Below are 27,789 nucleotides of genomic sequence, written 5' to 3' on the forward strand. Positions count from 1 at the left end.
TGGCCTGCAGGACTATTGGCATTCCTGGGGAAGGAGGAAATTGACACTGAGGGAGTTGGTGGGGTGGTTTGCGTGAGCTTGGTTACAAGAGGAAGGGATTTACTGGTCAGTGGACTGCTTCCGCTGTTGCCCAAAGTTTTTGAACTTGTCACTGACTTATTATGAATGCGCTGCAGGTGACGTATAAGGGAGGATGTTCCGAGGTGGTTAACGTCCTTACCCCTACTTATTACAGCTTTACAAAGGCAACACACGGCTTGACAAATGTTGTCCGCATTTCTGTTGAAATACTTCCACACCGAAGAGCTGATTTTTTTGGTATTTTCACCAGGCATGTTAACGGCCATATTCCTCCCACGGACAACAGGTGTCTCCCCGGGTGCCTGACTTAAACAAACCACCTCACCATCAGAATCCTCCTTGTCAATTTCCTCCCCAGCGCCAGCAACACCCATATCCTCCTCATCCTGGTGTACTTCAACACTGACATCTTCAATCTGACTATCAGGAACTGGACTGCGGGTGCTCCTTCCAGCACTTGCAGGGGGCGTGCAAATGGTGGAAGGCGCATGCTCTTCACGTCCAGTGTTGGGAAGGTCAGGCATCGCAACCGACACAATTGGACTCTCCTTGTGGATTTGGGATTTCGAAGAACGCACAGTTCTTTGCGGTGCTTTTGCCAGCTTGAGTCTTTTAATTTTTCTAGCGAGAGGCTGAGTGCTTCCATCCTCATGTGAAGCTGAACCACTAGCCATGAACATAGGCCAGGGCCTCAGCCGTTCCTTGCCACTCCGTGTGGTAAATGGCATATTGGCAAGTTTACGCTTCTCCTCCGACAATTTTATTTTAGATTTTGGAGTCCTTTTTTTACTGATATTTGGTGTTTTGGATTTTACATGCTCTGTACTATGACATTGGGCATCGGCCTTGGCAGACGACGTTGCTGGCATTTCATCGTCTCGGCCATGACTAGTGGCAGCAGCTTCAGCACGAGGTGGAAGTGGATCTTGATCTTTCCCTAATTTTGGAACCTCAACATTTTTGTTCTCCATATTTTAATAGGCACAACTAAAAGGCACCTCAGGTAAACAATGGAGATGGATGGATACTAGTATACTTATGGATGGACGAGCGACTGCCGACACAGAGGTAGCTACAGCCGTGGACTACCGTACTGTGTCTGCTGCTAATATAGACTGGATGATAATGAGATGAAATCAATATATATTATATCACACTAGTACTGCAGCCGGACAGGTAGATATATTTATTATGTAATGACTGATGACGGACCTGCTGGACACTGTCAGCTCAGCAGCACCGCAGACTGCTACAGTAAGCTACTATAGTAGTATGTATAAAGAAGAAAGAAAAAAAAAAACCAGTGCTTTGCACTACTTTTTCATCAACAGTGAACCTGTGTTATCTCTTCACAGGTTCTCTCACACTCAGCATATCTGATATCAGTCTATATAATTTAGAAATCTATCTTTATATGCTTCAGATAATATGCTAACCCTGTGCACAAACAGTGAATTCATACCACTGCACTACTAAGTGCCTATGCACAGGACGTATCTGGTTCCAGTTTTCATAGGAACCGCCCATCTACTTTTGTGCTTTTGCATGACATGCCAATTTCTTCATATATAGAGACATTAGGCGCTCCTTCCTCTTTCTTTGGTCAATCTATCCGTGACCATTAACACAATCTATTTCAGCAACATCACTCTCCTATTCTCCCACTCCTCCCTGACATTCTTCACTGACCCAGCCCTTTTCTGTGGACTCTCATCCGCGATCCAGGGTGTATCGCTGGCCAATGGGCAGATGAGTCCCCCCGCCTAACGTGGAAAGCAGATCCACACAATTTTTGCACTCCTCCTCTTTCCCACATTCTTTCTCACCTTTCTTACATAGGTGCACTCTCATTGGTAGATAGCCTCTCTACTATCATACCACGCTGTTAATGCCCGATCTCGTCCGATCTTGGAAGCTAAGCAGCGTTGGGCCGGGTCAGTACCTCAAAGGAGACTTTTTGGGAATACCTGGTGTTGTAGAGAAGGACACTATTCCCCTTCAACAGAAGGGTGGACACCAACAGCAGGATCACCACTTTTTCACTTCCTCTACCTCCTCCCCCGTCTCTTTCCATTGTTCACTTTTCCTCTTCAACATTTTTTTACCCTTTTCCTTCCTACCAAGCATGGCTATGTCTGCAGTATGCTCAAAAAATGTCTCATATATGTCTCTAAATCTTAATTTGTGACCTATGGTATACCTGGTGATCAGTAATTTGTCCGACATTGACCATCTTATTGGTCTTTCAAAGACATAATATTGGATCTCTCTGTTGTCAGTAACACAGAATTTCTGTGCTGGTCAGGAGAAACGGTTGCTAGACTATCAAGTGTCTGTAACCTTTCTAATTTATTTTGTGTGATTACCGAGACCAGAACATTTTCTTTCTTTTCCTTTTGTCTTATACCTTTATTGTTTGTTTCCAATAAAGAATAATATAATATAATAATCAAATCATTCATTAACTAACACAAAGAAACGCTTGGATCATAGTGGGATATCAATAGCTTTTAATCAATTTTTCAATAAACATTGTTTTTACATTTTTTCAACTCATATTCGAAGAATTTCTTTGATTCTTTCTTTCAAGAGTGCGCCCACACCAGAGCTTTCTTTCTCTCCTTGTGTATGTACAGATACCTCCTAGCTCTGGGCGCACCGCCAATAAGGACTACATTTGAAAAGTCGTTTTCTTTTCCAATACCTGTCCATTTTGGCCCCTTTCTCTATCCTATTATAAATTACACCGGTGCCAGGTCCCTCTTTCTCTTGCTACTAAACTTCTATGCTGTAGGATAAATACAGTCTCTGACCAAGGCACGGTCCTCTTTGATTAACCCCTTATATCTTTGTTATATCTATATTCCTATCCCCTTGATCCTTTTTAGCAGCCACTTTTGCTCCTCAGTCCCTTAGACTGTCAGCCAGCCTCCTCACATTTCATAACAAGGGGCTTAACACTCACATTAGAAGAGGTTTGCCAACCCAGTATGTCCACTTTCTCTCTAAAAACTGAACTGTCAAAACGTCTGAAAACCAACATTGTGGACCCTTTCTCGGACACCTATGAACACACTACTCCCAACTCAGATTGGCGTACCCCTTTTCTCAAGTTACAGAGGAACTTGCAGAAGAGGACACGGCTTTCATGGGACGTTACAACATTAGAAAATTACATTAAACATAAGATCGTGCCTCGTGGCCTTAGACCGAAGGTATTCCCCTCCTTTCCCCTTGCAAGTGATAACTTGAAAAGTGAATGGGAAGCGGCCCTACTCAAGTGTTCACATGAATTACTTCACCTTTTGGTGAAACATGACACTTTGTTACTTGACCAAGTCGAGAAAGAGATAGAGGAAACTGGTAAAATACTAGAAATTTGGGAAAAAGACCTACCCTTCCAGGCAGCTTTCGAAAAACATAAGAAGGAATTTGAGCTGTATGAACAAACTATAGTGGATCGTAAAAGGACCAAATTTATTCGCGATAAACAAGATTTCGCGAAAGGAGACATTTTCAGGTGGAATCCAACACCTCTAAATCGGAACCGTAAACCAAGAGAAGATCCCACCTTCTCGGAATTCGAATCTTCCACCAGTGGAGATTCGGCAAGTGAAACCTTCGAGGAAACGGATAATTTCCACCCCCATTTTTTAGATCAAGGTCAGAGATCAAGAGGCCGCGTCAAAACACGAGGAAAACAAGGAGAGGGGGAAAGAAGACGCGACGGTCGAAACTCGGACTGGGACACATCAAGGACATCTCGATATCCGGCCCGGCAGAGAAAGGCAGCGAGATAGTTTCTGACCAATCGAGTTTATTACAAGTCATCAATTTATCTACCAGGTCCCTTTCCTCTGATCACATGGCAGTACTCAGCAAAGGCCTCTCTTTCTCTCCATCAAGATCCTTTAATCGATTCTCCTGGGAGAAAGACTTAAGATTATTTGGTAGGAAGCTCCTCCTAAAGAAGTTTTTCTCCAAACGTCAAGAGGGGCAACTAGATGACAATAGTGAGTCATGCCTTTCCACCAACGATTTAAATGCTATTCAAGAACTGGAAGAATTACAGGCAGAATCGAGTACCGATGTACCGACTCATCCTAGACCTCAATGTAGATCCAAATCGACCTTCTTTCCTCCTGACAATAATAACCCGGAAATCAGGGTCTTTCTTAATCAAGTCTCCAAGGAATTTGACAATATCTATGCCCAAACCCGACAGGGCCTCTATCACTTTCCTAAGAATCTTAAATTTAAAGAACGCAAAGCGTTACAAGAACTGGAAACCTGGCATGACGTAATTTTCAAACCATCTGATAAAGGCGGCAACATTGTGATTTGGCCACGAGAAATGTATATCGCTGAGGCTCACCGTCAACTCCTTAATACCTCCTGCTACAAAAAACTCCTCAACGATCCTACCACAAGATTTTCGACTGCTTATAATCTAATAATACAACGGGCAACAACAAATGGCACAATTTCTAGATCTGAACAGAAATATCTAACTACACAGAATCCAAGAACGCCAACCTTTTACTTACTTCCGAAGATACACAAGGATGCCTCTACACCGCCTGGAAGACCAATTATGTCCGGAAATGGGGGCCTCCTGGAACAACCGAGTCGGTTCCTTGATCTTCACCTCCGTGACTATGTCCTTGCCTTACCCTCTTATCTGCAGGACACAGCAGATCTGCTACGCAAAATCCATAATGTACATTGTGGAGACAATCTTTTATTAGTAACACTGGATGTGGAATCCCTCTATTCAAGCATTAATCATCATCAGGGAATCACAGCGGTCAAGTATTATCTAGACCAAGGAGGAGCCAATGATTTCTCGGATTTTCTTCTAACGTTATTGGATTTTGTCCTGTCTAAGAACTATTTTGTGTTCCAGGACCAATTCTTTCTCCAAATAAGGGGAACAGCCATGGGCGCAGCATGCGCCCCAACGTATGCCAACCTGTTTCTGGGGTGGTGGGAGCACTTCCACGTTTTCAACTTTGCAAATGAGAAATATACCTCGCACGTGGACTTGTGGCTGAGGTATATTGATGACGTGTTCATTATCTGGAATGGAGATAAGGAACTCTTAATGGAATTTATTGCATTATTGAATTCCAACGATTTGAACATCAATTTGACTCACACCATCAGCCCCAAGCAGGTTCCCTTTCTTGATTTGAACATCTACAGGTCACATACGGGGTATCTAGAAACAGAACTATACAGAAAGGAGACTGCAACCAACAGTCTCCTTTTTCAAACTAGCTCTCATTTCCCGCCTACCATTGAGAACATACCTAAAGGAGAATACCTCAGACTCCGACGTAACTGTTCTGAGGATCATATTTTTCAAATCAAGAGCTGGGAACTTACCAATCGCCTTCTGGCCCGAGGCTACAGCAAACGATCATTGAAAAGAGCCTACCAGTCCACCATTTCAGTTAAGAGAGAGCAACTTATTTTCAGGGCCAATCAGACAACTTCAGAAGATACAGATCCTATCAGATTTATAGGAACCTTTTGTCCGGAGTGGAGAATGCTTCAAGATGCCATAACCAAACATATTCCCATACTCCGTATGGATCCAGATCTATCATCTGCTGTGGGCCCTTCCATACAAATGAGTTGGCGTAGATCTAAAAACATCAAAGACCGATTAGTTCGGAGTCATCTATTGCCCTCAATACCTAGGAAGCCGACCATAACAGGTTCCTTTCCGTGTGGCCAATGTAAGGCCTGTACGCATATATTTCGAACCAATGGGGTCATAGACAAGTATGGACAACCAACCACAATACCACATTTCTTCAACTGTAACACCCAGGCGGTAATTTACTGCATTACTTGCAGCTGTAATATGAAATATGTCGGCATGACCTCACGAAAACTGAAAGAGAGGATCCTAGAACATCTGGGCAATATTCGCAATGCGTCTAAAGATCTGGCACGCATGAGACAACTCACTACGGTTGCCAGACACTTCCACGTTCAACATAAAGGTCAGATAAAAGACCTCAAAGTCTTTGGCCTGGACCGTATTCATTTGGGTATACGAGGAGGCGACATGACCAAAGAATTGTACAAAAAAGAGAGCGAATGGATTTTTCGCCTTGGTACCCTAAGACCTGATGGCCTCAATGAAAATATTAATTTTGGTGCCTTTTTATAAAACACCCATAACTACACCCATCTAGTAGTTATTCAATATCTATTCCCTTTCTGCCACCCTACTTATCTCCCACTGATCATACTACCCATCTCACATCCTTCATAACCCTACATTCCCTACCACCCATTACCCACTCCCCTCCATCCCTGTCACTCTTCCTACCCTCACTATCACTCCCAATATCATATCACCCAGTGTTGCATACACTCACCTAATCATCTCACTTAGTAACAAATGTGCATCATACCTAGATCCCCCCAGGTATTGGGGGGCTTCCCCTACACGTGAGATCCCATACACCATCAACCCCTAGTTCTGCAGTAGAACTCATACACAGTTCACCTTATTCATCATTTTTTCATCCTTCTTCACCCCATTCTACCACTTCACATTGCCACCAAGCACGTCCCTATGATCAATTCACCAGTCACAGCAATACTTTATATTTTTATTTTTTTAATTTTTATTATTTATTTTTCATTTATATTTTTTAATTATTATTTATTATTTAATATTTTTTAATTTTTATTTTTTTATTTTTATTATCTTCTTTTTATCTTCATTATATTTATATTTTTTCCCTAATATTGATTTTTACATATATTTACATTTTCATTTCATTTCCATTCGCATATTTATCATGCTCTCACTTTTTCTCTTCTCTTTATCATATTATTTCAGCATCATCTATCCACAATTCTCTTGTTGCAGCTCAATAGATCTTATTTTAATATACATAATACGAGCAGCTACCTCGTGTGCCCGAGTTACCATGGTAACACATAGTCTCCCTTTTGAATTACTGGTATACCCTTTCACAACATGGCGCCATCTCATCTCATCACTTAAATTACGTCAGCCAGGCTTTCCTCCCCCTTTTCCTTTGCGCGTACTCATCGGCGCACTTTCCTTTCCCTGCTTATCATGTTCCTCTGCACACGTCGCAGACGTCATCACGTCAGGGACCTCCCTGCGTGCACATTCACCAGCACCTCCCTGCCCACGTGACCAGACTCCGGTCATGTGCCATCGACGTCAGCCGCGCAGGCATATCACGTGCCGCTGACGTCAGCCGGCACACACAGGGAACACGCTCGAACAGCTGTCTATTATCAGCGAGCAATTTTTGATTGGCTGCTACCCTAATTGACAGGGGCTTTTAAACCTCGCATCTAGACAGGAAACATGAGATCCCGGAAGTGAACAAGCCCAGCGGGTGAAACGCGTTTTCACAGGATCCAAGCAGGAGATTCTTTCATGGATGTTCACTGATTACCAGAGGCTCCCGGAATGTGATATCCACATATCATGAGTATCAAACTTGGTTATTTTTTACCTTATAAATGTTAATCTCAACCATGCTATAGAGACGTAGTAATCTCAACCTGGTGGATTTTCCACCTACCGCATAGTCTATCATTTGCTTTATGTAAAGGATAAATAATATAGTACTCTAGCTGGGTTCAATAAGGTGTGCTTTGCACTACTTTTTCATCAACAGTGAACCTGTGTTATCTCTTCACAGGTTCTCTCACACTCAGCATATCTGATATCAGTCTATATAATTTAGAAATCTATCTTTATATGCTTCAGATAATATGCTAACCCTGTGCACAAACAGTGAATTCATACCACTGCACTACTAAGTGCCTATGCACAGGACGTATCTGGTTCCAGTTTTCATAGGAACCGCCCATCTACTTTTGTGCTTTTGCATGACATGCCAATTTCTTCATATATAGAGACATTAGGCGCTCCTTCCTCTTTCTTTGGTCAATCTATCCGTGACCATTAACACAATCTATTTCAGCAACATCACTCTCCTATTCTCCCACTCCTCCCTGACATTCTTCACTGACCCAGCCCTTTTCTGTGGACTCTCATCCGCGATCCAGGGTGTATCGCTGGCCAATGGGCAGATGAGTCCCTCCGCCTAACGTGGAAAGCAGATCCACACAATTTTTGCACTCCTCCTCTTTCCCACATTCTTTCTCACCTTTCTTACATAGGTGCACTCTCATTGGTAGATAGCCTCTCTACTATCATACCACGCTGTTAATGCCCGATCTCGTCCGATCTTGGAAGCTAAGCAGCGTTGGGCCGGGTCAGTACCTCAAAGGAGACTTTTTGGGAATACCTGGTGTTGTAGAGAAGGACACTATTCCCCTTCAACAGAAGGGTGGACACCAACAGCAGGATCACCACTTTTTCACTTCCTCTACCTCCTCCCCCGTCTCTTTCCATTGTTCACTTTTCCTCTTCAACATTTTTTTACCCTTTTCCTTCCTACCAAGCATGGCTATGTCTGCAGTATGCTCAAAAAATGTCTCATATATGTCTCTAAATCTTAATTTGTGACCTATGGTATACCTGGTGATCAGTAATTTGTCCGACATTGACCATCTTATTGGTCTTTCAAAGACATAATATTGGATCTCTCTGTTGTCAGTAACACAGAATTTCTGTGCTGGTCAGGAGAAACGGTTGCTAGACTATCAAGTGTCTGTAACCTTTCTAATTTATTTTGTGTGATTACCGAGATCAGAACATTTTCTTTCTTTTCCTTTTGTCTTATACCTTTATTGTTTGTTTCCAATAAAGAATAATATAATATAATAATCAAATCATTCATTAACTAACACAAAGAAACGCTTGGATCATAGTGGGATATCAATAGCTTTTAATCAATTTTTCAATAAACATTGTTTTTACATTTTTTCAACTCATATTCGAAGAATTTCTTTGATTCTTTCTTTCAAGAGTGCGCCCACACCAGAGCTTTCTTTCTCTCCTTGTGTATGTACAGATACCTCCTAGCTCTGGGCGCACCGCCAATAAGGACTACATTTGAAAAGTCGTTTTCTTTTCCAATACCTGTCCATTTTGGCCCCTATCTCTATCCTATTATAAATTACACCGGTGCCAGGTCCCTCTTTCTCTTGACACAGAGGTAGCTACAGCCATGGACTACCGTACTGTGTCTGCTGCTAATATAGACTGGATGATAATGAGATGAAATCAATATATATATATATAATATCACTAGTACTGCAGCCGGACAGGTATATATATTTATTATGTAATGACTGATGACGGACCTGCTGGACACTGTCAGCTCAGCAGCACCGCAGACTGCTACAGTAAGCTACTATAGTAGTATGTATAAAGAAGAAAGAAAAAAAAAAACCACGGGTAGGTGGTATACAATTATGGATGGACGAGCGACTGCCGACACAGAGGTAGCTACAGCCGTGGACTACCGTACTGTGTCTGCTGCTAATATAGACTGGATGATAATGAGATGAAATCAATATATATATATATAATATCACTAGTACTGCAGCCGGACAGGTATATATATTTATTATGTAATGACTGATGACGGACCTGCTGGACACAGTCAGCTCAGCAGCACCGCAGACTGCTACAGTAAGCTACTATAGTAGTATGTATAAAGAAGAAAGAAAAAAAAAAAACCACGGGTAGGTGGTATACAATATTATATATATATTATATACAATTATATATATATATATATATATTATATACAATTATATATATATATATAGAATTCTCCATCGGTACAAACACCATCGATATTTGATCCGTTTCTCCATAAGGTCACAAGGTCACGGTTTGATCCTGTTTCACAGAATGCCTCAATTAAGACGTTTAGTCGTCTTATGGATGATTCAGTAGCCAGATTCACAGCAGCTCCTGTAAAGCTTAAATTTAATCTATCCAGGGATGAACGGGTGGCGTTGGATCAGCTTTCCTCCTACCAGGACATTGTGATCAGACCCGCCGATAAGGGCGGGGCAATCGTCATCCTGGATTTGGAATATTACAGGAATGAAATCAATGGTCAACTTTCGGAAGCTGGGGTATACAAAAAACTACGAGCCAACCCTGTTCTAGAATACCAGAAGGAACTGTTTGGGATCCTTAAAGAAGCTACGGATCAGAACCTATTACCGGCAAAAGTGTCAAAAGCACTACATGTAAGTTCCCCTAAAAACCCGATATTATATACTTTGCCTAAACTACACAAGCATGCCACTATTCCACCGGGGAGACCCATCATTTCCGCCAGAGACTCCCTCTACCAACCGGTGGCACAGTTGTTGGACAGTATACTACAGCCCTTACTCACATCTCAAAAATCTTTCCTGAAGGACACTACATCTTTCCTACTTAAATTACAGGAATACAATGAGGTCCCGGCTCACACGTTACTTTGTTGTTTAGATGTGTGCAGTTTGTACACATCTATTCCACATGAGCAGGGAATGCGGGCAATGAAATCGTTTTTGGGTACTAATCTGTCTCCTGAACTATTTGACCACAAGCTGTTTCTCACATTGCTGGAACTAACTCTGTATCGTAATTACTTCCTGTTCGATGGCAATTTTTTCTTACAGCTACGGGGGTGCGCGATGGGATCATCGGTCGCACCCTCGTATGCTAATGTATATATGTTTGAACAAGAAGACAGGATGTTTTTTAGCAATCCAGTTGTTAAGGAGAATATCTTAATGTACACGAGGTATATTGATGATGTGTTCCTACTGTGGGTGGGAGGGCAGGTTAAGTTTGACTCCTTGATGTCTGAGATCAATAATCTTACATCCCCCATTAAATTCACATATACCTGCAGTAATCAGGAAATCAACTATTTAGATGTCAAAATCCGTCTAGTGGATGGAAGAATTCAGACGGAGATTTACTCTAAACCCACAGATAGGAACACTCTTCTGCTTGCCTCTAGTCACCACCCAGAGCCCCTTAAGAAAGGGCTCCCTGCATCACAAATGATGCGGGTGGCTCGCATTACGAGTAATACCAAAAATATACCATCATTATTAGACAACATGATTGCTAGGTTTGAAAGTCGTGGATATGATAGGCAACTATTAGAAGGACAAAAACAGAGGATTATGTCAATGTCCAGACTAGAATTGTTAAAACCTGGACAAAAGAGTAACCAGAAGATATTACCCTGGGCATGTGACTACACCACAGCCAGTCCTATAATTCGTAGGGCAACCAAAGCCCTATGGCCTCTAGTTACCTCTGATCCCGACCTTCCAGTGTTTAAAGGTATGAGACCTATCACAGCATTTAGACGTGGCAGCAATCTTAGGGACCGCCTGGTCAAATCAGATATCACAGGGATGGGCAAGTCTGCCACCCCTAATGTGTATTATAAGGCTCCGGGGTGCTATAGATGCCCCAAATGTGCTACATGTAAGTATATGGTGGTGTGTAAAGATTTCAAACACCCACATCTGGACAAACGATACAATATTAGATATGTTATCACGTGCAGCACCTCTTATGTGGTTTACGTGGTGGTCTGTCCGTGCGGATTATTTTACGTGGGACAGACCACACGGAAGCTGAGTGAGAGGATGGCAGCACATAGATCTGCCATTAAATTAACCTTAGAGGGCAAATCTATTGATCAACCAGTAGCACGTCATTTTAAGAGGGCACACCATACCCTGGATGATCTCAAATACTTTGGAATTGATCATGTACCCCTTACTTTAAGGGGAGGTGACAGAGCGAAGGCCCTGTTGGAGAAAGAGTCTAGATGGATAATGAGACTGAATACCTTTTCCCCGTGTGGCTTAAATGATAAGATCAATTGGAACCTGCTATAACTCGGTTCCTTCTGTTTTAGGGATTCTTTATATACATGGCATGCGAATGTACTTTTTGCTATATATATGTTCTTTATCAATCTTAGAATGAGGTGGCCAATATAGTCTATAGTTTACACTATATGGTGCATGGCATATATGGTAGCCATCATTAGGAATTATAACAAATATGTCTTTAGTATGATATAGTATTTTAGTGTATTTTCACCCAGTGTTTATGAATGTCATTGCTAAATGTCTTTTTTATATGTTTTTATTCACAGTCCGTCCTCTATTCTGCCCACGGCGTGAGTCCTCTTCTAAAATCAATGGATCCAACCACCTGCAGTGTCTGGGCCGCGGTGGAGCCGGTGACACGCACGCTGTGCGTGTCCATGACAACCGTGGCGCGCATGCCTGGCGTGTCCATGGCAACTGTGACGTCCGCACAGCAGGCGGCGATGGGAGATGATGGCCGGAAGTACGGACACCGGCGTGCGGCAGCGGAGACGGCGGGATGGTGTACAGGTATTTAAATGTTTGTTTTTGTTAATGTATGTTGTTTCTGTATTTGGTACTGAGGACGGGGCGTAAGCTCCGAAACGTCGTCTACCCCCAATACAATACTATTTTGCATCTACAAGCCTCCAGTGCCGTTTTTTTGGAATTTGTATGCTGCATTATATCCAGGCACGGGGCGAAGCTGTTTTTCATTGATAGGAGTGCCGGCTGGTATGGACTATATATATATATATATATATATATTAAACTGGTGGTGACTGGTGGTCAGGTCACTGGTCACACTATCAGCAACTTGCAAGTAGTACTCCTAAACAGACAATCACAATATATATTATACTGGTGGTCAGTGTGGTCACAATGGCAGTGTGGCACTCTGGCAGCAAAAGTGTGCACTGTACGTTATATGTACTCCTGAGTCCTGCTCTCAGACTCTGACTGCTCCCCACTGTCAGTGTCTCCCCCACAAGTCAGATAATATACAGTCACACTATCTATCACTTTAGCAAGTAACTAGTACTCCTCCTAATGCTCCCCAAAATTACTACTGTGTCTCTCTCTACTGTCTCACTCTCTTCTCTATAAACGGAGAGGACGCCAGCCACGTCCTCTCCCTATGAATCTCAATGCACGTGTGAAAATGGCGGCGACGCGCGGCTCCTTATATAGAATCCGAGTCTCGCGATAGAATCCGAGCCTCGCGAGAATCCGACAGCGGGATGATGACGTTCGGGCGCGCTCGGGTTAACCGAGCAAGGCGGGAAGATCCGAGTCGCTCGGACCCGTGTAAAAAACATGAAGTTCGGGCGGGTTCGGATTCCGAGGAACCGAACCCGCTCATCCCTATAAATTATTGCTTTGACAACTACAGTAAGTGGTTGCAAATATACTGTAACACTAGATGATACTGAGGCTTGCTCTTCCAGTTGGCTTGCCTTGCTCTATGGCCTTCTGGGGGCTTTTAGGAATAGTAAACTGATCTTTGCTTCCAATACTGTACATACTCAGTGAAGGGTTTGCTTGAAAAGACTGTTGTCATGGACATGGATTTTTTTATTGTGAAAAATCATAAGTCTAAGATCTCCAAATGTCAAAGGGTAAAGTGGTTAGTGTAAAGTGGTCTGTCTGCAAATCACCACAGGACTCAGGGGAAGTATGACGTCACTGGCTGCGGTCATGCTGAACAATGGGGGTAATTCCAAGTTGATCGCAGCAGGAACTTTTTTTAGCAGTTGGGCAAAACCATGTGCACTGCAGGGGAGGCAGCTATAACATGTGTAGAGAGAGTAAGATTTGGGTGGGTTATTTTGTTTCTGTGCAGGGTAAATACTGGCTGCTTTATTTCTACACTGCAATTTAGATTACAGATTGAACACACCACACCCAAATCTAACTCTCTCTGCACATGTTATATCTGCCCCCCCTGCAGTGCACATGGTTTTGCCCAACTGCTAACAAAATTCCTGCTGCGATCAACTTGGAATTACCCCCAATGGCTAAAGAGACCCTTCCTGAAAAATAAGTAAATAGCAGTGATGAAACTTCCGCCATCCACATAATGGTGAAATCTGGGTGTGCCCTGGAAGATAACAGGAGGATGCGCCAGGGTGGACCAGACCTGACCCCACTGCCTCTATTCAGTCCAATGTCTTCAGCAGTAGCCATCAGCAGAGCAGTGACCAGTCTGTCACTGTGCAGCAGCTGACCTATGACCTATGAATAAAGGAATAATAAGTAATATAGTCTGAGTGAGTCGTGCCATAGTGTAAGGAATTTTTCACCAGAGACAATGGACTGTGACCATACATGATAAAGTACATTAGAAGTTGGTCTGAAAAAAGGTGCAGATGCTGCATCGTAGCACTTCGTATACAGACTCATTCGCAACAAGATATGCAATTGTTGTCAGTGCAGTCTCGAGAAGCAGTGTTGCCACATCACACTGCGAATAAGACACACATTCAAGTGAAAGACGTGAAAAAGATGCTCGGGACCTGGAGCGCAGTGAGGGCTGTCTGCTGTGACTGTGGCATTAGTGTATTAGGACACATCTGTATTTCTCAAATTAAGGAACACTATAAACATATCAGAACATGTGAGATGTCCTATCCTTTGGTGAAAGTCTGGAACTCACCACTCATGATCTACATGGCATTGTTTATAAGTTGCTTGCGTGGTATGCCATGTGCAGAAATGTATCTTTTCATTTTAATAACGACAGTGCCCCTTGTCAGTTTGGAAAGATAATTTATGTGGAACCAACCAGAGTATGAATCCACTAACACAAGGTGCTCTATCTTCCTCCACTCAATGCAACAATGATGGCCCAATTAAGGTCAGTAAACTCACGGTGAGCGGTTCCTTGTTATGATGTTCACATAAAGCATTGCAGGGGTCACAGGCAGACACAACCTGCTCAATGTCAGCATCCATAGAGGGCCAAAACAGTGCATACGTTACTCGTCACTTGGTGGCCCCACACTGAACTCAGGGACTTCCTCACGGTAACCCGCTTTGTGAATTGCGGTAAGCAGAGAAAAGCCCTGTTTAACGCAAAACAGGGCTTTTCTATGCTACATGAATAGACCCCTCTATCTGGCAACATATGACTGGATACTCTCAGAGGGGCTCTGTATAGCAATTTTAAAACATGTCTGTCAGTTATAACATTTTTCACTGCTAAGCATATCCCTTCAAACTATTTTTTTATTAGTATTTCTGGATCCCCTTGATCTCCCCCCTCTGAATAAATAACATTTGTCTGCCTTATAAATAGCTTCAGTATCAGCTAGGTTGAGTAGTAAGTTATAACTCTGTACCTTTAAGGTTACTAACATGGGTACTAAAAGAGATTTTACCAAAGCACTAACCAATGACGATTACAGGTCATCATTGCTACATAAGGTGAAAGATGTCCCTAACGCAAGGAAAATACTTATCTTAGTTGTATGTATGTAAACGCCAGAAGCATTACTGGTAAAAAGGGTGAACTAGAAATACTTGCAGCAAGCAAACAGTATGATATTATAGGCATTACTGAAACTTGGTGGGACGAATCTCATGATTGGACAGTCAATCTAGAGGGCTATACACTGTTTAGGAGAGACAGACTAAATAAAAAGGGTGGAGGGGTGTGTCTTTACGTAAAGCCGTTTTTAAAACCTGATATATGGGAAGATATTCAAGAGGGGACTGTAGACACTGTCGAGACATTATGGGTAGAAATTGCATGCGGGGAAAAAGGAATAAAAAAGTTAGTATTGGGTGTATGCTATAGGCCGCCTGGTATCAACGCATCTGATGAGGAATTGTTACTAAAGCAAATTGAAAGAGCAGCAGGAGTAGGAGACATAGTAGTGATGGGAGATTTTAACTATCCAGAGATAAACTGGAAACACGATTCATGTGATACTGCTAGGGGCAATATGTTTTTAAACACACGTAATGATAACTACTTAGTTCAACTAATTGAGGAACCAACTAGGTACAATGCAATCTTAGACCTGGTATTAACAAACAATGGGGATTTGGTATCAGGTATTATAGTAGGGGAACCCATAGGAAACAGCGACCACAATTTGGTCACATTCAATATCAGTTTCCATAAACAGCCCTATACTGGCTCAACTAGGACTCTGAACTTTAGCAAAGCAAATTTTGAAAAGATGAGGGTATTTTTCAGGGATATCGAATGGGAAGGTTTGTTTTTAGGAAAAAATACTACGGAGAAATGGGAGGTACTAAAATTCCTGCTAGCTAAAAATACATTTAAATTTATTCCTACGAGCAGCAAAAAAAGGAATAAAAATCATAAACTGATGTGGCTTAACAAAAAGATTAAGGAACTTATGGGCAAGAAAAGGCGAGCATTTAAAAAATACAAATCTGATGGGGAAGCAGAGTCATTTCAGCACTAGAAGGAATGTAACAAAATATGCAAAAAGGAAATAAGAGTGGCTAAAGTAGAAACTGAAAAACTAGTAGCAAAGGAAAGCAAAGCGAATCCCAAAAAATTATTTAAATACATTAATAGCAAGAGATTAAAGAAGGAGAGTATAGGCCCTTTAAAAGACAAGTTGGGAGTCTTAAGCAAAAATGATAATGACATAGCGGACACACTAAATGAGTTTTTTTCAACAGTATTTACTAGAGAGGACCCAATTCAGGGACTAACATATAATATCAATAATGAGAATATCCCAATGATAGGTACTTATTTAAGCGAGGAAGTAGTCTGTGACCGATTAAAACATTTAAAGATTAATAAGTCACCAGGTCCCGATGGTATTCACCCAAGGGTACTAATGGAGCTTCATTCTGAACTTGCAAAACCGCTATTTTTGATCTTTAAGGATTCAGTAATATCAGGTATGGTTCCGAAAGACTGGCGTATAGCGGAAGTAGTGCCTATATTCAAAAAAGGAAGTAAAGCTGAACCAGGTAATTATAGACCAGTTAGTCTTACATCTATAGTATTGGAAGGTATTCTAAGAGATAGTATTCAGAAGTTCCTTGAAGTCAATAAGGTCATTAAAAGGAATCAACATGGGTTTATGAAGGACAGATCCTGTCAAACCAACTTACTTGGATTTTATGAAACAGTAAGCGCAAACCTAGATCAGGGTTAAGAGGTGGATGTAATCTTTTTAGATTTTGCCAAAGCATTCGATACTGTACCACACATGAGACTTATCTACAAGCTACAAGAATCAGGGCTAGAAAGCACAATATGCACTTGGGTCAAAAACTGGTTAGATAATAGGTAGCAGCACGTTGTGGTTAATGGATCTTTTTCAACTTGGACTGAAGTGCTAAGTGGTGTGCCGCAAGGCTCAGTATTAGGACCGCTATTGTTCAATATTTTCATTAACGACCTAACAGAAGGTCTAGAGAGCATGGTGTCAATTTTTGCAGATGATACCAAATTGTGTAAAGTTATAAATGCGGAGGGGGATGCTGAGTAGCTTCAGAATCACATAGTTAAATTAGAAGCTTGGGCAGCGAAATGGAAAATGCGCTTCAATACAGACAAGTGTAAGGTAATGCACTGTTGTAACAAGAACAAAAACAACACCTACCTATTAAATGGGGTAAAATTAAGGGATTCTGTACTGGAAAAGGACTTAGGTGTCCTCATAGATAGCAAACTAAGCAGTAGTACCCAAAGTAGGACTGCAGCAAAGAAGGCTAATAAGATATTAGCATGCATAAAACGGGGAATTGATGCTAGGGATGAGAGTATTATACTCCCGTTATATAAATCACTTGTGAGGCCACACCTTGAATACTGTGTACAATTCTGGGCACCTTACTACAAAAAGGATATCCTGGAGCTAGAAAAGGTTCAAAGGCGGGCGACCAAACTAATTAAGGGTATGGAGACGCTGGAATACGAGGAAAGGCTTGCAAGACTAGGCATGTTTATACTGGAAAAGAGGAGATTAAGAGGGGACATGATCAACATTTACAAATATATAAGGGGACAATATACAGATCTTGCGCAGGACCTGTTTTTGGTTAGATCAACACAGAGAATTCGTGTACACTCGCTCAGGTTAGAGGAGAGGAGATTCCACACAATACGGTGTAAAGGCTTTTTTACGGTAAGGACGATACGTGTTTGGAATTCCCTGCCTGAGGGAGTTGTAATGGCCAACTCAGTCAACACCTTTAAGAATGGGTTAGATAAATTCCTAATGGATAAGGATATCCAGGGTTACGGGGCATAGTCATGGACTATGGTTATTATAAAAAAAGAGGGGTTAATCGGAACGGCAGTCAGCAACTTCAGTCAAAATTTTATACAAAATAATCGTGCATAGGAGACCACAAATAGGTTGAACCCGATGGACAATTGTCTTTTTTCAACCTTAGATATTATGTTACTATGTTACTATGTTACTATGTAACTTAGCCAGCAACACCTGGCAACATTAACAGCAACAGCTGAACAGGAAAGACAGAACAGAGAACCTGCAGAAAGTCACCGCACAGAGGCGGGCGCCCAATATCCCTTATGGACTATGAGAAAATTATTTACCGGTAGGTATTTAAAATTCTATTTTCTCTAGCATCCATAAGGGATATTGGGAACAGATTAGTACGATGGGGATGTCCCAAAGCTTTCAAAACGGGCGGGAATGGGCGGAGACATCTGCAGCACCGCCTGCCCAAACTGGATATCCTCTTTGGCTACGGTATCAAACTTGTAGAACTTCACAAAGGTGTTCTTGCCTGACCAGGAAGCAGCTCGGCACAGTTGTAGGGCCAAGACACCACAGGAAGCCGCCCAGGAAGTGCCCACTGACCTGGTTGAGTGGGCCTTCAGAGACTGTGGAACAGGTAAGGCTGCCGACGCATAGGCCTGTTGGATAGTAAGCCTAATCCAACAAGCAATGGACTGCTTTGAAGCAGGGCAACCCTTTTTCCGCGCATCATAGAGCATGAACAAGGAATCCATCTTTCTGATCCGAGCCGTCCTCTTGACATAGACTTTCAAGGCTCGCACTGCATCCAATGCCTCCGGAGAAGCAGAAGTGTCAGAACTGGATGGAATCACAATAGGTTGATTCAGGTGAAACATGGAGACCACCTTCGGCAGGAACTGCTGTCAAGTCCTGAGCTCCGCTCTGTTCTCGCAAAAGAACAAGTACGGATTTTTGCACAACAAGACCCCCAATTCTGAGACACGCCTAGCGGAAGCCAGGGCCAGTAACATCACCGTTTTCCACGTGAGGTACTTAACTTCTACCGTCGTCAGAGGTTCAAACCAGGAGGACTGTAGAAAGCGTAACACTACATCCAGGACCCAAGGTGCCGCAGGCGGCACGAATGGAGGTTGTATGTGAAGCACCCCTTGAAAGAAGTTCTGAACTTCCGGCAAGAGAGCCAACTTCTTCTGGAAGAAAATGGAAAGAGCTGAAATCTGGACCTTAATGGATCCCAGACGTAAGCCTTTATCCACTCCAGCCTGCAGGAAATGTAGGAACCTTCCCAAGTGGAATTCCACAGAGGGATATGTGCATTCCTCGCACCAGGAGACATATCTGTGTCACCCCGGTCTGTTAGCATCTCACCTTTTAGATTGTAAGCTCGCAAGAGCAGGGACTTCTTTCCTTATGTGCCTTTCCTTTTCTTACTTAAACAATCTTATACTCCTTACTAATGATGAGCGGGTTCGATTCCTCGAGATCCGAACCCCCCCGAACTTCACCCATTTTACACGGTTCCGAGGCAGACTCGGATCCTCCCACCTTGCTCGGTTAACCCGAGCGCGCCCGAACGTCATCATCCCGCTGTCGGATTCTTGCGAGATTCGTATTCTATATAAGGAGCCGCGTGTCGCCGCCATTTTCACTCGTGCATTGGAGATGATAGGAAGAGGACGTGCAGCATTCTCTCAGTTTCTGTGTTCAGTGTGCTGCAAATATCTGTGCTCAGTGTGCTGCAAATATCTGTGCTCAGTGTGCTTGCAAATATCTGTGCTCAGTGTGCTGAAAATATCTATGTTCTCTGCCTGAAAAACGCTCCATATCTGTGCTGCATTGTAGTATATAGTAGGAGGACAGTGCAGAATTCTGCTGACCAGTGACCACCAGTATTATATAGCAGTACGGTACAGTAGTCTACTGCTCTACCTACCTCTGTGTCGTCAAGTATACTATCCATCCATACCTGTGGTGCATTTTAGTTGCGCGCAGTATATATAGTAGGAGGACAGTGCAGAATTTTGCTGACCACCAGTATATAATATATAGCAGTACGGTACAGTAGGCCATTGCTATTGATATATTACTGGCATATAATTCCACACATTAAAAAATGGAGAACAAAAATGTGGAGGGTAAAATAGGGAAAGATCAAGATCCACTTCCACCTTGTGCTGAAGCTGCTGCCACTACTCATAGCCGAGACGATGAAATGCCATCAACGTCGTCTGCCAAGGCCGATGCCCAATGTCATAGTAGAGATCATGTAAAATCCAAAAAACAAAAGTTCAGTAAAATGACCCAAAAATCTAAATTAAAAGCATCTGATGAGAAGCGTAAACTTGCCAATATGCCATTTACGACACGGAGTGGCAAGGAACGGCTGAGGCCCTGGCCTATGTTCATGGCTAGTGGTTCAGCTTCACATGAGGATGGAAGCACTCATCCTCTCGCTAGAAAAATGAAAAGACTTAAGCTGGCAAAAGCACAGCAAAGAACTGTGCGTTCTTCTAAATCACAAATCCCCAAGGAGAGTCCAATTGTGTCGGTTGCGATGCCTGACCTTCCCAACACTGGACGGGAAGAGGTGGCGCCTTCCACCATTTGCACGCCCCCTGCAAGTGCTGGAAGGAGCACCCGCAGTCCAGTTCCTGATAGTCAAATTGAAGATGTCACTGTTGAAGTACACTAGGATGAGGATATGGGTGTTGCTAACGCTGAGGAGGAAATTGACAAGGAGGATTCTGATGGTGAGGTGGTTTCTTTAAGTCAGGCACCCGGGGAGACACCTGTTGTCCGTGGGACGAAAATGGCCATTGACATGCCTGGTCAAGTTACAAAAAAAATCACCTCGTCGGTGTGGAATTATTTTAAAAGAAATGCGGACAACATTTGTCAAGCCATGTGTTCCCTTTGTCAAGCTGTAATAAGTAGGGGTAAGGATGTTAACCACCTAGGAACATCCTCCCTTATACGTCACCTGGAGCGCATTCATCAGAAGTCATTGACAAGTTCAAAAACTTTGGGTGACAGTGGAAGCAGTCCACTGACAGCTAAATCCCTTCCTCTTGTAACCAAGCTCCTGCAAACCACACCACCAACTCCCTCAGTGTCAATTTCCTCCTTAGACAGGAAAGCCAATAGTCCTGCAGGCCATGTCACTGGCAAGTCTTACAAGTCCTCTCCTGCCTGGGATTCCTCCGATGCATCCTTCAGTGTAACGCCTACTGCTGCTGGCACTGCTGTTGTTGCTGCTGGGAGTCGATCGTCATCCCAGAGGGGAAGTCGGAAGACCACTTGTACTACTTCCAGTAAGCAATTGACTGTCCAAGAGTCCTTTGCGAGGAAGATGAAATATCACAGCAGTCATCCTGCTGCAAATCAGATAACTCAGGCCTTGGCAGCCTGGGTGGTGTTAAACGTGTGTCCGGTATCCACCGTTAATTCACAGGGAATTAGAGAATTTATTGAGTTAGTGTGTCCCCGGTAACAAATACCATCTAGGTTCCACTTCTTTAGGCAGGCGATACCGAGAATGTACACAGACCTCAGAAAAAGAGTCACCAGTGTCCTAAAAAATGCAATTGTACCCAATGTCCACTTAACCACAGACATGTGGACAAGTGGAGCATGGCAGACTCAGGACTATATGACTGTGACAGGCCACTGGGTAGATGTATTGCCTCCCGCAGCAAGAACAGCAGCGGCAGCACCAGTAGCAGCATCTCGCAAACACCAACTCGTTCCTAGGCAGGCTACGCTTTGTATCACCGCTTTCCAGAAGAGGCACACAGCTGACAACCTCTTACGGAAACTGAGGAACATCATCGCAGAATGGCTTACCCCAATTGGACTCTCCTGGGGATTTGTGACATCGGACAACGCCACCAATATTGTGCGTGCATTACATCTGGGCAAATTCCAGCACGTCCCATGTTTTGCACATACATTGAATTTGGTGGTGCAGAATTATTTAAAAACGACAGGGGCGTGCAAGAGATGCTGTCGGTGGCCCGAAGAATTGCGGGCCACTTTCGGCATTCAGCCACCGCGTGCCGAAGACTGGAGCACCAGCAAACACTCCTGAACCTGCCCCGCCATCATCTGAAGCAAGAAGTGGTAACGAGGTGGAATTCAACCCTCTATATGCTTCAGAGGATGGAGGAGCAGCAAAAGGCCATTCAAGCCTATACAGCTACCTACGATATAGGCAAAGGAGGGGGAATGCACCTGACTCAAGCGCAGTGGAGAATGATTTCAACGTTGTGCAAGGTTCTGCAACCCTTTGAACTTGCCACACGTGAAGTCAGTTCAGACACTGCCAGCCTGAGTCAGGTCATTCCCCTCATCAGGCTTTTGCAGAAGAAGCTGGAGAGATTGAAGGAGGAGCTAAAACAGAGCGATTCCGCTAGGCATGTGGGACTTGTGGATGGAGCCCTTAATTCGCTTAACCAGGATTCACGGGTGGTCAATCTGTTGAAATCAGAGCACTACATTTTGGCCACCGTGCTCGATCCTAGATTGAAAACCTACGTTGGATCTCTCTTTCCGGCAGACACAAGTCTGCAGAGGTTCAAAGACCTGCTGGTGAGACACTTGTCAAGTCAAGCGGAACGTGACCCGTCAACAGCTCCTCCTTCACATTCTCCCACAACTGGGGCTGCGAGGAAAGGCTAAGAATTCCGAGCCCACCCGCTGGTGGTGATGCAGGGCAGTCTGGAGCGAGTGCTGACATTTGGTCCGGACTGAAGGAACTGCCAACGATTACTGACATGTCGTCTACTGTCACTGCATATGATTCTGTCACCATTGAAAGAATGGTGGAGGATTATATGAGTGACCGCATCCAAGTAGGCATGTCAGACAGTCCATACGTATACTGGCAGGAAAAAGAGGCAATTTGGAGGCCCTTGCAAAAACTGGCTTTATTTTACCTAAGTTGCCCCCCCTCCAGTGTGTACTCCGAAAGAGTGTTTAGTGCCGCCGCTCACCTTGTCAGCCATCGGCATACGAGGTTACTTCCAGAAAATGTGTAGAAGATGATGTTCATCAAAATGAATTATAATCAATTCCTCCGTGGAGACATTCACCAGCAATTGCCTCCAGAAAGTACACAGGGACCTGAGATGGTGGATTCCAGTGGGGACAAATTAATAATCTGTGAGGAGGGGGATGTACACAGTGAAAGGGGTGAGAAATCGGAGGATGAGGAGGAGGTGGACATCTTGCCTCTGTAGAGCCAGTTTGTGCAAGGAGATATTGGTTGCTTCTTTTTTGGTGGGGGCCCAAACCAAGCAGTCATTTCAGTCACAGTTGTGTGGCAGACCCTGTCGCTGAAATGATGGGTTTGTTAAAGTGTGCATGTCCTGTTTATACAACATAAGTGTGGGTGGGAGGGCCCAAGGACAATTCCATTTTGCACCTCTTTTTTCTTTCATTTATCTTTGCATCATGTGCTGTTTGGGGACTTTTTTTTTGAAGTGCCATCCTGTCTGACACTGCAGTGCCACTCCTAGATGGGCCAGGTGTTTGTGTCGGCCACTTGGGTCGCTTAGCTTAGCCATCCAGCGACCTTGGTGCACCTCTTTTTTTCTTTGCGTCATGTGCTGTTTGGGGACTATTTTTTAAATCGCCCATCCTGTCTGATACTGCAGTGCCACTCCTAGATGGGCCAGGTGTTTGTGTCGGCCACTTGGGTCGCTTAGCTTAGTCATCCAGCGACCTCGGTGCAAATTTTAGGACTAAAAATAATATTGTGAGGTGTGAGGTGTTCAGAATAGACTAGAAATGAGTGGAAATTATGGTTATTGAGGTTAATAATACTATGGGATCAAAATGACCCCCAAATTCTATGATTTAAGCTGTTTTTGAGGGGTTTTTGTAAAAAAAAAAGAAAACAAATCCAAAACACACCAGAATCCAACAAAAAAATCTCAGGGAGGTTTTGCCAAAACGCATCTGAATCAAAAACACGGCCGCGGAACCTAATCCAAAACCAAAACACAAAACCTGAAAAATTTCCGGTGCACATCACTACTCCTGATGGCACCTAACCTTGAGTTTTCTATACCTGTCCTATATTGTCTTGAACGGTAAGTGCTGTTTTCTTGTTTGCTCATTTGATTACGTACTGTGTAATGGGAGCTGCGGATCCCTTGTGGTGTCATATAAATTATGGATAATAATAATAATATCTCCGCCAGATATGATGATAGTGTTTTGACGACACAGGTTTTCTGGCTTACACCATAGTGGCAATGACCTTCTTGGAAAGCCCTTTGTGAGCTAGGATGTTCAGCTCAACTTCCATGCCATCAAATGAAGCTGCCGTAAGTCCGGGTAGATGAACGGTCCTTGTTATAGAAGATCCCTTCTTAGTGGTAGAGGCCAAGGGTACTCCACAGACATGTCCAGAAGAGCCGAGTACCATCCTCTTCGGGGCCAATCTGGGGCAATCAAGATTGCTCTCACTCTTTGATGCCTGATTCGCTTGAGCACCTTTGGGATCAACAGAAACGGAGGAAACAGGTAGACCAGCTGGTAAGACCAAGACGATGTCAGCGCATCCACTGCGCTCGCCTGAGAGTCCCTGGTTCGTGAGCAATAGCAGTGAAGCTTCTTGTTGAGGCAAGAGGCCATCAAGTTGATCTGTGGGCATCCCCACCTGTCAATGATCTGTTGAAACACTTGAGGGTGTAGTCCCCACTCCCCCGGGTGGAGGTCGTGGCGACTCAAGAAGTCTGCTTCCCAATTGTCCACTCCTGGAATGAAGATCGCGGACAGTGCTCTTGCATTTCTTTTTGCCCAGAGGAGTATTCTTGACACTTCTCGCATGCAGGCCCTGCTTTTTGTCCCTCCTTGTCGATTGACGTATGCCATTGTCCGACTAAACCTAGATCACCCGATCCCGGAGTAGAGGGGAGGCCTGAATCAGAGCATTGTAAATGGCCCAAGTTCCAGGATGTTGATCGGAAGGGCCTCTTGCGCAGACCACCTGCCCTGGAGCTGCGCCCCCCCGGGTGAGAGCCCCCATCCTCTCAGACTCACATCTGTTGTGAGGAGGATCCAATCCTGAATCCCAAAGCGTCGACCTTCCAGCAGGTTGGAAGACTGTAGCCACCACAGGAGGGAAATGCTGACCTGGGGTGACAGCCGAATCATCCGGTGTATCTGAAGATTGGAACGGTCTTGCATGAAATCTTCCAAACTGAATCGCCTCGTACGAGGCCACCATCTTTCCCAACAATTTTATGCAAAGATGAATGGAGACTCGAGCAGGTCGGAGCACCATGAGAACCATTTCTTGAAGAGTTCTCACTGTTTCCACTGGGAGGAACACTTTCTGTGTTACAGTATCCAGTAGCATCCCCAGAAACAGGAGCTGCTGAGGCGGTTCCAGATGGGACTTCTGCAGGTAGAGGATCCACCCGTGGTGAGACAGAAGTTGGATAGTGTGATCTATATGGTGCAATAGAAGCTCCCTGGAACTCGCTTTTATCAGGAGATCGTCCAGGTATAGAATTACGTTGACCCGCTGGACCCTGAGCTGAAACATAATTTCCGCCATCGCCTTCATGAACACCTTCTGAGCTATAGACAGGCCAAAGGGTAACGCCTGAAACTGGTAGTGATCTTTCAGTAGGGCGAACTGCAGATAGGCCTGATGCGGAGGCCAAATTGGGATATGGAGGTAAGCGTCCTTGATATCCAGGGACACTAGGAATTCCTGTTGTTCCAGGCCTGCGATCACCGCTCTCAAAGATTCAATCTTGAATTAGAAAACCTTCAGGTAAGGATTCAAGGACTTCAGATTCAGAATGGGTCTCACAGACTCGTCTGGTTTTGGTACTACGAACAGACTTGAGTAGTAACCTTGTCCTCATTGTTGTAGGGGTACTGGAACAATGACTTGGGACTGGACCAACTTGTTGATGGCCAGTAGCAGCGTACCTTGCATATTTTCCAAAACTGGTAAATTGATTTGAAAAATCGTTGTGGAGGAGCATCGTTGAACACCAGCTTATAAGCCTGAGAGATAAGGTCCCTTACCCAAGCATCTTGGCAGAAACCGTCCCAGATGTGGCTGTAGTGACGTAACACGAGATCCCCTCGGGGTGGGTGGGCACCCTCATGCTGTCTTTGCGGAAGCAGAATTGGTGCTCTGATCTGGAGATCCGGCAACGGCTGGTCTCTTAGGCTTACCTCTGGTGCCTCTAGCTGTGTTGGAGGCCCCCCTGGCCCTAGATCGAAATCTAGGGGACCGAAAGGACTGAGTAGACAGTCCTGGGTAGGTATGTCTAGCAGGCGGAGCTCCTGAAGGGAGAAACGTGGATTTCCCAACAGTAGCTTTGGAGATCCATGCGTCCAATTCACCTCCAAATAGCCATTCACCTGTAAAGGGAAGAGATTCCATATTACGTTTGGAGTCAGCAATCCACTGACGCAACCATATGGCTATGCGCGCAGACACAGCCATAGCAGAGGTCCTGGCATTAATATTGCCAATCTCTTTAAGGAAGTCACAAAGGACTCTTGTCGTGTCCTGAATGTGTTTTAGAAAAGTTACAGTAGTAACTAAGGTCATATCACCCAAAAGACCTTCCTGAATTTGAGAAGCCCAGGAATGAATTGCATGTGTCATCCAGCAACCAGCAATGGGGGTCATTCTGAGTTGTTCACTAGCTGCTTTCGGTCGCAGCGCGGCGATTAGGTGAAAAAGCGGCATTTCTGCGCATGCGTATGGTGCGCAGTGCACACGCGCGACGTACTTTCACACAAAACTATGCAGTTTCACTCAAGGTCTAGCGACGCTTTTCAGTTGCACTGCTGGCCGCAGAGTGATTGACAGGAAGTGGGTGTTTCTGGGTGGTAACTGGCTGTTTTCGGGGAGTGTGTGTAAAAATACAGGCGTGCCCGATAAAAACGCAGGAGTGGCTGGGGAAACGGGGGAGTGGCTGGCCGAACGCAGGGCGTGTTTGTGACGTCAAAACAGAAACTAAACAGTCTGAAGTGATCGCTACCTAGGAGTAAGTTTCGAGCTGCTCAGAAACTGCACAATCTTTTTTTGTAGCAGCGCTGCGATCCTTTTGTTCACACTTCTGCTAAGCTAAGATGCACTCCCAGAGGGTGGCGGCTTAGCGTTTGCCCTGCTGCTAAAAACAGCTAGCGAGCGATCAACTCGGAATGAGGGCCAATGAGCGGTCTTTGAGCTACACCTGCAGCAGTGTAGATAGATTTTAGTGTGGCCTCAATTTTCCCATCTGCCGGGTCCTTTACTGTAAAAGAGCCCGGAGCAGGAAGTACCGCCTTTTTAGAAAGGAGAGAGTCTGAGACATCTACTGCCGGAGATTATTTCCAGAATTTTCTGCCTTCAGGGGCAAAGTGGAATGTATGCAGAAACCGTTTGGACACCTGATATTTTTTATATGGATTTTTCCAGGCTATTTTAAATAAGTCATCCAATTCCATGGAATCAGGAAATGTGACTGTCAGTTTATCTTGTGGGAGGAAAAATGACTGCTGAGTATTAGCATCCTCCAGGGGGAGCTGTAACACATCCCAAATAGCTAATATGAGGGGTTCAATACCCTGGTTAGGGGTGGAATCATCCCCATCATCCTGTATATCATCATCAGTATCTGATAGGAGTGCA

General features: G+C 44.1%; 2 pseudogenes; both read left to right on the forward strand.

Annotated features, from left to right (window-relative positions):
* The first annotated feature begins 1,945 nt into the window (after positions 1 to 1,945).
* LOC134955979 (5S ribosomal RNA) lies at positions 1,946 to 2,063 on the forward strand (annotated as a pseudogene).
* A 6,236-nt stretch (positions 2,064 to 8,299) lies between these two features.
* Positions 8,300 to 8,417, forward strand: LOC134956101 (5S ribosomal RNA; annotated as a pseudogene).
* The last annotated feature ends 19,372 nt before the right edge of the window (positions 8,418 to 27,789 follow it).

This window comes from Pseudophryne corroboree, chromosome 1 (assembly GCF_028390025.1).
Source record: "Pseudophryne corroboree isolate aPseCor3 chromosome 1, aPseCor3.hap2, whole genome shotgun sequence".
NCBI lineage: Eukaryota > Metazoa > Chordata > Amphibia > Anura > Myobatrachidae > Pseudophryne > Pseudophryne corroboree.